The 10,051-nt window shown below is 44.0% G+C and overlaps 1 non-coding gene across 1 annotated transcript; it reads right to left on the bottom strand.

Annotated features, from left to right (window-relative positions):
• Positions 1-1,153: 1,153 nt before the first annotated feature.
• Trnat-ugu lies at positions 1,154-1,227 on the bottom strand. Its single transcript has one exon. It is a non-coding gene; the product is annotated as a tRNA-Thr (tRNA).
• Positions 1,228-10,051: the final 8,824 nt, after the last annotated feature.

Here is a 10,051-nt window from a genome sequence, read left to right as displayed (position 1 = left end):
CGCACTTCTGTCGCGTTGAAGTTATCTCGGAGATTTCATGTTTTGCCGTTCTTGATAGTCATGGTACATTCGTGAAGTGGTAGTACGGGAAAATGCCCACTTCGTCCCTACCTCGGAGGTGCTGTGTCCCATCGCTCGTGCGCCGACTATAACACCATGCTGAAACACAATTAAATCTTGATAATCTGCCATCGTAGTAGCAATAACCGTTCTAACATTTGCGCAAAACACTTGTTGTCTTTCTTAGGCGTTCCCGACAGCAGCGCCGTATTCTGGCGTTTTACATATCTCTTTATTTGAATACGCTTGCCTATACCGGTTTCTTTGGCGCTTCAGTGTATTTTCCAACCCCTGCACAGTAGATCAGTAGAGAGGGAGGAAATCACAAGAACAGCAGGTGGACACCTTCGTTGCTGCCATAGTGACCAAGTTGTCTGAATCAGTATTAGCACTTCCGAAGGTAAAAGCTCCACCTCATATTCGGCATACATCGTGGTCTACTACAGCTGAAGCAAACGAGAGTGCAACTTGGAGCAGGGACTCATCAGTGAGCATTCTCTGCTTTTCATCTGGAGCTCTTGCTGAGTCATGTCGACTGGCAGTTCCTGCCTTGCTGTCACCGAGAGCGTCACCCGTCTACCGTACTTGGAAACCATACGTTATAGGTTCCTCCTGCATCGACTGTAATCCACTGCTCCAGGATGCTGCCACGTTATCACACTAGAGTAATGTCTCCTGTACTGTCAGTAAGATCCGGGTCAGTCGTTCCTGAACCGATAGCAAAATTTGCTACATCATAGTCATCTGAAAAACATCTACCTCTCGTCGTAAGATAAAGAGACAGAGTCAGCGTGATGAAACATTGCGAAAGGATCTGTAATTTCTCAATTACATTTCACGGAGCTTGCATTTGAACTGTACAGAGATACCATTAGCGGCCATTCTTCAGGTTTTCGGGTCGAATCGTAACACTGGCAGACGTCAAGATTTCGTATACCTATATGGATTTTTGTGTCTGTTCCTTCGGACATGTTCGAAAGAACGGTCACCATTGATGACCTGCAGCCGTCTAGAACGAAATTAGAATTGTGTATTAAAACCTTCAGCTGATGACAGGCGTTGATATATATCAACGGGGACAGGTGAAAATGTGTGCCCCGACCGGGACTCGAACCCGGGATCTCCTGCTTACATGGCAGACGCTCTATCCATCTGAGCCACCAAGGGAAAGAAGGATAGTGCGACTGCAGGGACTATCTCACGCACGCCTCCCGCGAGACCCACGTTCTCACCTTATATGTCCACACACTACATTCGTAGTGTCCCTACCCAACACACCCATTACTCGTGGAGAACATTCTTACCATTCTCGTAAGAGTTAGGGTAGTATGTATGCATCCGCACAGAAGAGGAAGGTCATGGCCGGTATTGCCAGAACTATATACTTATATGGATTTTGGTGTCTGTTCTTTCGGACATGTGTGTTGGGTAGGAACACTACGAATGTGTGTGTGGACATGTAAGGTGAGAATGTGGGTCTCGCGGGAGGCGTGAGCGAGACAGTCCCTGCAGTCGCTCTATCCCCTGTGCCCTCGGTGGCTCGGATGGATAGAGCGTCTGCCATGTAAGCAGGAGATCCAGGGTTCGAGTTCGGGTCGGGGCACACATTTTCACCTGTCCCCGTTGATATATATCAACGCCCGTCAGCAGCTGAAGGTATTAACATATAATTCGGTTGTTGTTGTTACGCATTTGTATAAGTTCTTGAATGTCCGCCTCCTTTCGTTCATTGACAACTGCCATATCACAGGTTATCACTGGTCCTACCATAGTCAGTTGCTTTTCAGTGAAAGCGAACAAAATGCACTGTACAGCAATTAAATTCAGCATTTCTGAGCTGTAAAGCGATATTGCTTCTTCAAGCTACGAGGGCTGTTCGGAAAGTAAGGTCCGATTTGGCGCGAACTGGAAACCGCTGTGAAAATCCGATGAAGTTTTGCACAGATGTGTTGGGCAGTGTCTCTGGTATGCCCGTCGATCACATCACATTGCTCTTTTCAGTTGCGAGCGCACAGAGAGCACGTATAGATACCAAGAAAATAGTGTCTCCTGCCAAGTATGACGGCCTGCCGTGGGATTTCACCTGGTTTCATGCAGCCCACATAACGTAACTGTCACGCATGCCCTTCATGACAATTCTCGACAGCACAATGAAGGAGCAACGAAGACGGTCCTGTTGCGTTTTAATTTGAAGTGTTTGATCACCCCGGACGTGGTTCCCTGATTGTCATCTCTGCTTGTATGATCCGCTGGCTATGAAGACGACATTTTGGCACCGACAACGAGCTGCAGCCCGGCGTAGAGAATTGGCGGAAAGCGTAGGCGCCTGCCTTCTATGTCGAGGGTATTGCGAAGTCGGTACACTAAAAAAGTCTAAGTCGTGGCGGCGACTATATAGAGAAGTAGCTGGAAGGTGTATCTAACTGTTGCAAATAAAACATTTTTGATTTTCACAGTGTTTTTCCATTTTGCGACCGATCGGACATTGATTTCCGAATAGCCTTCGTATAAGCTAATACATGTTATTCAGTGCACGTCCGTTACTCTGAAACCTGAACATAGGTTAAACGATTGTTCCGCTTACAATAAACCATCTCAGTCCATATTAACGGATGACAGTTTACCGTAGTCATAGGAATCATTTTCCTTCCGTCTCCAAACGCTTTTCTTGTTGGCCATTTCTTAGAGAGTTGGCAGGTTGGCAACACTGAGTATATTAGACGAAATGATGACACTAACAAAAACGTAATTTGCCACTGAAGGCTTGAAGGAGGTGCAGGTTTATTTTCTCTAATTTTTTATATTCATAGCGTTCTCTGTTATTGTAAAACACCAAACTGAAACGTAGTCTGGACGGTTCACTGGCATCGAGACCAGCTCGAAGATGTATGTTAATATCAAAACTATTCATGGAAATTTCAGATATTAATCCACAGTTAACTTTAAACATTAGAATCACTTCTCGTTCGTCTAATTGTGCTTTTTGTGATGAGGGTATGTGCATAAATGTCTATCCGAGATCTAAGATTCTGAAAACTTCAGCAGATGAAGCAAGTGTGAAACTTATGACAGACACTCTTGAATACTTATAGACGATACCTTAGGAAATTCCTGGATTACAGTTTTCCGTATTTTATCAAATAATTCTAACAACAGGCATTTTACTTCGCTGGTGTGTAGAAGCAGAAACCTGAGGGTATTGCAGTCTTACTGGAAGCAAGATTCGACAGTGGTCAAACTATTTTGTGTCTAACCGGCGCAGATATTTGATCAAACTTTGGTTCGTCGCTCTGACCGGGAACAGAAATCACAGTTCAGTGACTGGAAAGTTTCAGCCTACCTTTCACCAAAAACCGTTTCAGCGAGCTCACCTAAAGAAGAATAGATGGACGAAGTATTTCAAGCGGCAGATATGAAATTGAAACTGTAAAGCTGTACACATATTAAAAAAAATGTAATTAGGTAATGGAAGCAGTCCGCAGCTCGTGGTCGTGCGGTAGCGTTCTCGCTTCCCACGCCTGGGTTCCCGGGTTCGATTCCCGGCGGGGTCAGGGATTTTCTCTATCTCGTGATGACTGGGTGTTGTGTGATGTCCTTAGGTTAGTTAGGTTTAAGTAGTTCTAGGTTCTAGGGGACTGATGACCATAGATGTTAAGTCCCATAGTGCTCAGAGCCATTTGAACCATTTTTTTTAATGGAAGCAGAAGATAGGGCGAGAAGATTGCAACCATACATGGAAAAACTTCATAGTTGCCCAGAAGAAATTCAAAATCTAAGAGGGCATCCGCACAAAAAGCAGAGCAAGAACTATACAATCTCATGAATGATATTTACCCAACGGTGATGTTACAGCAGACTTCCAAAGAGAGAAGAACGGATAAATGTGGAAATACCGTACAATAAGCGAAGACTGCATTAATCTAAAATACTGTGAGAGTACTTTATCGAAGAATGGAAGGGATAATTGAAAGTAGATTAGGCGGGGACTTGTTTGCCTTTACGAAAAGAAATTTTAGGCCTACATTTAATAATAGAGGACCAATATAAGAAAAACAACGAAACATGCAATGCTAAGATGAGTGTTTTGATGTTAGGAAAGTCGTGATCTGCCTCATACCATTAACACTTCGTGTCGTGTCCATAATACACACATCAAAATAAGTTTTGCATCACCCCAGTTCCCAGAACTCCTGAAGATAGACGTTGACTGTGTAGTATCACAGACACAGTACCTTTGACTGTTCAGAGATGTCACTAAACCCGCCCAATGATGTAAATAACCATGCATGAGCAGCGCCTGTTAGACGGAGGGGGTCCGACAGCCGATCAGATCAGTCATTCCACCAGGAAGGAGGTACACGGTTAGTGTTGTCTGTAGTTCAACGATGCCTAGTCGGTCAATACCGCGGTTCGATCGCGTCCACATTGTTACTTTATGCCAGGAAGGGCTCCCAACAAGAGAAGTGTCCAGGCGTCTCGGAGTGAACCCAAACGATGTTGTTCGGACATGGAGGACATACAGAGAGACAGGAACTGTCGATGACATGCCTCGGTAAGGCTGCCCAAGGGCTACTACACTACCTACGGATTATGGCTCGGAGGAACCCTGACAGCAACGCCACCATGTTGAATAATGCTTTTCGTGCAGCCATAGGACGTCGTGTTACGACTCAAACTGTGCGCAATAAAGAGCATGATGCGCAACTTCACTCCCGACGTCCACGGTGAGGTCCATCTTTGCAACCATGACACCATTCAGCGCGGTACAGATGGACCCAACAACATGCCGAACGGACCGCTCAGGATTGGCATCATGTTCTCTTCACCGATGAGTGTTGCATATGCCTTCAACTAGACAATTCTCGGAGTCGTGTTTGGAGGCAACCCGGTCAGGCTGAACGCCTTGGACACACTGTCCAGCGAGTGTAGCAAAGTGGAGGTTCCCTGCTGTTTTGGGGTGGCATTATGTGGGGCCGACATACGCAGCTGGTGTTCGTGCAAGCCGCCGTAACGCCTGTACGATACGTGAATGCCATCCACCGATCTATAGTGCAACTATATCGGCAGCATATTGGAGAGGCATTCGTCTTCATGGACGACAATTCGCGCCCCCTATCGTACACATCTTGTGAATGACTTCCTTCAGGATAACGACATCGCTTGACTAGAGTGGCCAGCATGTTCTCCAGACATGAACCTTATGGAACAAGCCTGGGAAAGACTGAAAATGGCTGTTTATGGACGACGTGACCCACCAGCCACTCTGAGGGATCTACGCCGAATCGTTGTTTGAGGAGTGGGACAATCTGGACGAACAGTGCCTTGATGAAGTTGTGGGTAGTCGTCGTCGTCAGCTGATACTCGTATCCGAGTTTTCATTTCTCTCCTGAGTTTCCTTTGTCATGGTTTAGGCGTGGAAGTGTCGTTGATGGCTTAGCAATCCAATCCTAGCGTGGAACAGGCGGCCACAGACATTACAGCTGATGGAAGGTGGGTCCGCAGCTCGTGGTCGTGCGGTAGCGTTCTCGCTTCCCACGCCCGGGTTCCCGGGTTCGATTCCCGGCGGGGTCAGGGATTTTCTCTGCCTCGTGATGACTGGGTGTTGTGTGCTGTCCTTAGGTTAGTTAGGTTTAAGTAGTTCTAAGTTCTAGGGGACTGATGACCATAGATGTTAAGTCCCATAGTGCTCAGAGCCATTTTTTGGTGGAAGGTGGAGGACGTGGCTGAGCCTGGAGGAGTTTACGTCTCCGGCGTTTGTCATTCTCCATTCTTCGACGTTCCATCTCAAAGTTTTGAAGAGAATTTGAGGTAACTGAGCGCCAGCGACTTCGATCTTCTGCTATTGTGGACCAGTTACTCGGATCGATGTTCAAGTTTTTCAGATTTTTCTTGTACTGATCCTTACAACGTTTGAGAGGGGCACCTCGTGGCCTTTTACCTGTGCTCACTTCGCTGTACAGCATTTGGCGTGGAAGTCTGTCATTTTTCATCCGCTGGACATGTCCGACCCATCTGAGTTGATGCCCAATGATAAGAGCCTCCATGCTATACATTTTTGCTTTCTCAAGAACAGCCGTGTTGGATATGAAGTCATCCCATTTCAGGTTCATGATATATCTTAGCTTCTGTTGGTTGAAGCGTTCTAGTTTCTTCAGATCACAGCGAAATAACGTCCAGGTTTCGCAACCATATAGCAGGGTGGAAATGACTACAGCTTTGTACACCATCAGTTTGGTGTACAGTGTTAGGTCTTTATTCAGGAAGACACGCTTTGTAAGACGTCCAAATGATACATGGGCTGCACGTAATGTATTCTCCATATCTTTTCCAGATGAGCAGTTAGATGACAGTATACTTCCTAGGTAGAGGAAATGGTCCACTTGTTCCAAGGGTGTATCATAAATGGATATGCTGAAATCAGGAGCGGAGGAGCCAGGAGTTGGCTGCGCCATCACCATTGTCTTTGGAATATTGATGGAGAGACCAAATCGTTCGTACGCCCTGCTGAAGGAATCACGACGAGTATAGGCATACATTAATGTAAGAGGGCGTGCTACTGGGTATTGGAGGTACCGGTGTGTACGTCAGTCTGGACCACCACCTCTGAAGGTCTCGCTGTATGGTGGTACCACATGCAATGTGTGGTTTTAATGAGCAGTAAAAAGGATGAAAATGGTGTTTGTGTTGATCTCTATTCCAATTTTTTGTACAGGTTCCGGAACTCTTGGAACCGAGGTGATGAAAAACTTTGTTTGATGTGTGCATTATGTTGCCTTCAATCTCAGAAAGATTGCCACACCCGTGATATTTCGGGCAAATCTTCGATAGGACTGCCATATGCGTAATAGTATGGGTATGGTAGTGTTCTCTATGATGCTGTGTCCGAAATATTATGGGAATGGCAGTGTTCCCAAGGGTGATGGCAACGTTATATTACAATTACAGAATTCAAAGTGTTAAAGATTTAATTTGCTACTAAGTTTGTGACATGCTAGAACACGTTCTTTCTTACAACTTCTTTGCTTTTAATAATAAAACACGCCGCCAAGAACTAGTGCTCCCAATAGGAAATAATCTGGCTGGCACGCTGACTGATAGTTTTTGTTAATGACTCAGACACGAGATTTTAGTATATATTCAAGCATTAAAGATTAGAGTATTCCCTATGTTGGCAAAGTCACAACAGTGTTAAAGGTAACGAAAATGACATTGATGCTTTCGTACATATGTCCCAAACTTAACTTCGCTACTGAAATGGGGGAAAACAGTTTTATTAACCACTTGTTTATCTGACGATCACTAAAATTAACGTTGGTGTACCATAATACAATGCGTGCTGCGCCTTGTCACTCAGTGCAATAGTAAAGAGGTTTTTACAGTTCTATGATTTACGGAGTTGTTCGCTTGTCGTTAGATAGCTAGGAAATACACAAAGAGCTAGGCATAGTCAAACAAGCCTTAGCGGATGGGTTATCAGAAAACAAAGTTGTGAGATCGTTCAACTGGGTAAAGGAAAACAGAACAAAGCAAATACTTTAAGTTAAGACGACAATAAAGAATAACATCAAATTTGTTTGTACGAAAAACACCGAGGTGACAAGTCATGGTATAACGATATGCACATACACAGATGACGGCAGTATCGCGTACACATTGTGTACGGTGTACTGGCGGAGCTGTCGTTTATACTCAGATGATATGTGTGATTATGGCCGCGTCACAGGAATTCACAGAGCTTGAACGCGGAAGGGTGGTTAAAATTAAATGCATGGAACAACCCACTTCGGAAAACGTTAGGGAATTCAATATTCAATATTCCACAGTGTGAAGAGTGTGCCGAAAATACCACATTTCAGGCATTACCTCTCGCCACGGACATTGCAGTGGTTGACAGCCTTCACTTAACGGCCGAGAACAATGGCGTTTGCGTAGAGTTGACATTGATAACAGACAAGCAACACTGCCTGTAATAACAGGAGAAATCAATGTGGGACGGGAGACGAACGTATTCCTAAGGCAGTGCGGCGAAATTTGGCGTTAATAGGCTATGGCAGCAGATGACCGACGCGAATGCCTTTCCCAACAGCAGCACCTCTCCTGGATTCGTGGCGATGTTGGTTGGACTCTAGACGACTGGAAAACCATGGCGTGGTCAGATGAAGCACGATTTCAGTTGATAAGAGCTGAGGGTAGGTATGGCACAGACCACACGAAGCCATGAACCCATGTTTTCAACAAGGCTCTATGCAAGCTGGTTGTGGTCCCAGAAAGGGTGTGGGCTGCGTTTACATGGGATGGACTGGGTCCTGTGTTCCAATTGTGGACTGGGTCCTTTGTTCCAATTGGACCAATCATCGACTGAAAATGGTTCTGTTCGGCTACTTGGAGACCATTTGCAGCCATTCATAGATTTCGTGATCCCGTATAGCAACGAAATTTTTAAGGACGATAATACGCCATGTCACTGCGCCACAATTGAAGGGCTGAGAGTCAGATTGACTCAAATACACTTTTCATGTTTTTGAAGCTGACGCCATCTGCAGATAGTTTGCTGAGTTAATTGCTTCACGAAACGGTTGTTTCGGTCCAAATCCCTGTAACACGATATAATAACGGAGTAAGGAAAACCCTCTCTACGAAATCACAGTGTGCCATATCCAAGCAACCAGTCAGAACAAACGAACCATGCCAAGTGATGTAAGCAGTCAATATGCTTGAATAGTGCAAGAAAATAGTGAAATAGTTCCAAAAACAAGGAAAAATGTTCGAAATTGTCATAAGCAGATGAAAAATATAGAAAAAGGAAAAGAAAGGCGGGTCAGGAGTATGTTAATTCAAGAGGGAAGCGTGTATCTGCGGAAACATATAAGGACGGTAAATGTGCCTCGCGGAAGTTCGAAAGTCTGAACGATAAGGCTTTTATCTTACCTGAAATCAGTAAATACAAAAGCTTACCATTTAATAACATATTCTGACACATATGGTTGGGCAACACAGGAACCAGTACATAACTTCCCTGTTGGACTGTCTTTCCCACCACACTCAGTTTAAGATACTAGATCAAAAATTTCTAGAATCAGATCATTCTACCCTCCCTAATGTCAATGACTTCAGTAATATTGAATATACTAAATGAAAAGCCAAATCACTGTTTTAAGTAGATTATTAGGTGGATCTCATAAACCACTGTAAGGGAAATAATCATTTTTAAGTAAAAAAATTACTCAATTAGACTTGTGATATCAAACACAAAATGTAAATTTTCAGTGCACAAGGAAAGAGTAGATAGTGAAAAGGTGAAATGCTTGAAAATTAAATGAATGATGTTCTGAAGCATCTGAACCAATGAAAATTAAATGCCACTGTTCGCTAAATGAAATAGAAAGCTGGAAAATTATTGACATTTCACCAGTGAAAAGGGGCAGAAAGACTGAAGGTTACATCTATTGCTCCTTCCTCATGCTCTCTGCCACCATCTTATAAAGTAGCAGTTAAAATAATTGAAGTTAAATTTGAAGCTCTAATGTGTTTGTTACCTTGTATTCCACCAGTTTCATATGTGCCATAGTGGGTCATCTCCAAGAGTCTGAAATATGTACTACTGTGTCCTGTTATATTTAGGATAAGATATTTGTTTTTCACCAATGTCTACTTTAAATAATAATGTTGACAGTTTCAAGAAATATACATTCAATAAATTATGTGACTTACTATACTTTAGATCAGTTTTTCTGTTTCAAGAAAGTGGCATTTGCTTCATTCTGGCTCTCAGCCTCACAATTGTTCACGATTGGTTTGAAGAACATTCTGGACAATTCAATCGAATGATTTGGTCACCTAGATCGCCCGACGTAGGACATAATCGATGGGCAGTCCAGGCACAAAATCCTACATGGGCAACACTTTCGCAATTATGGAACATTATAGAGGCAGGAGGGATTAATATTTGTGCAGGGGACTTCCAACAACTTTTGGAAATTTTTTGATAGAG

Source organism: Schistocerca americana, chromosome 2 (assembly GCF_021461395.2).
Source record: "Schistocerca americana isolate TAMUIC-IGC-003095 chromosome 2, iqSchAmer2.1, whole genome shotgun sequence".
Classification (NCBI taxonomy): Eukaryota; Metazoa; Arthropoda; class Insecta; order Orthoptera; family Acrididae; genus Schistocerca; species Schistocerca americana.
Note: the sequence above shows the minus strand (reverse complement) of the source record. Positions and strands in the feature narration are given on the sequence as shown.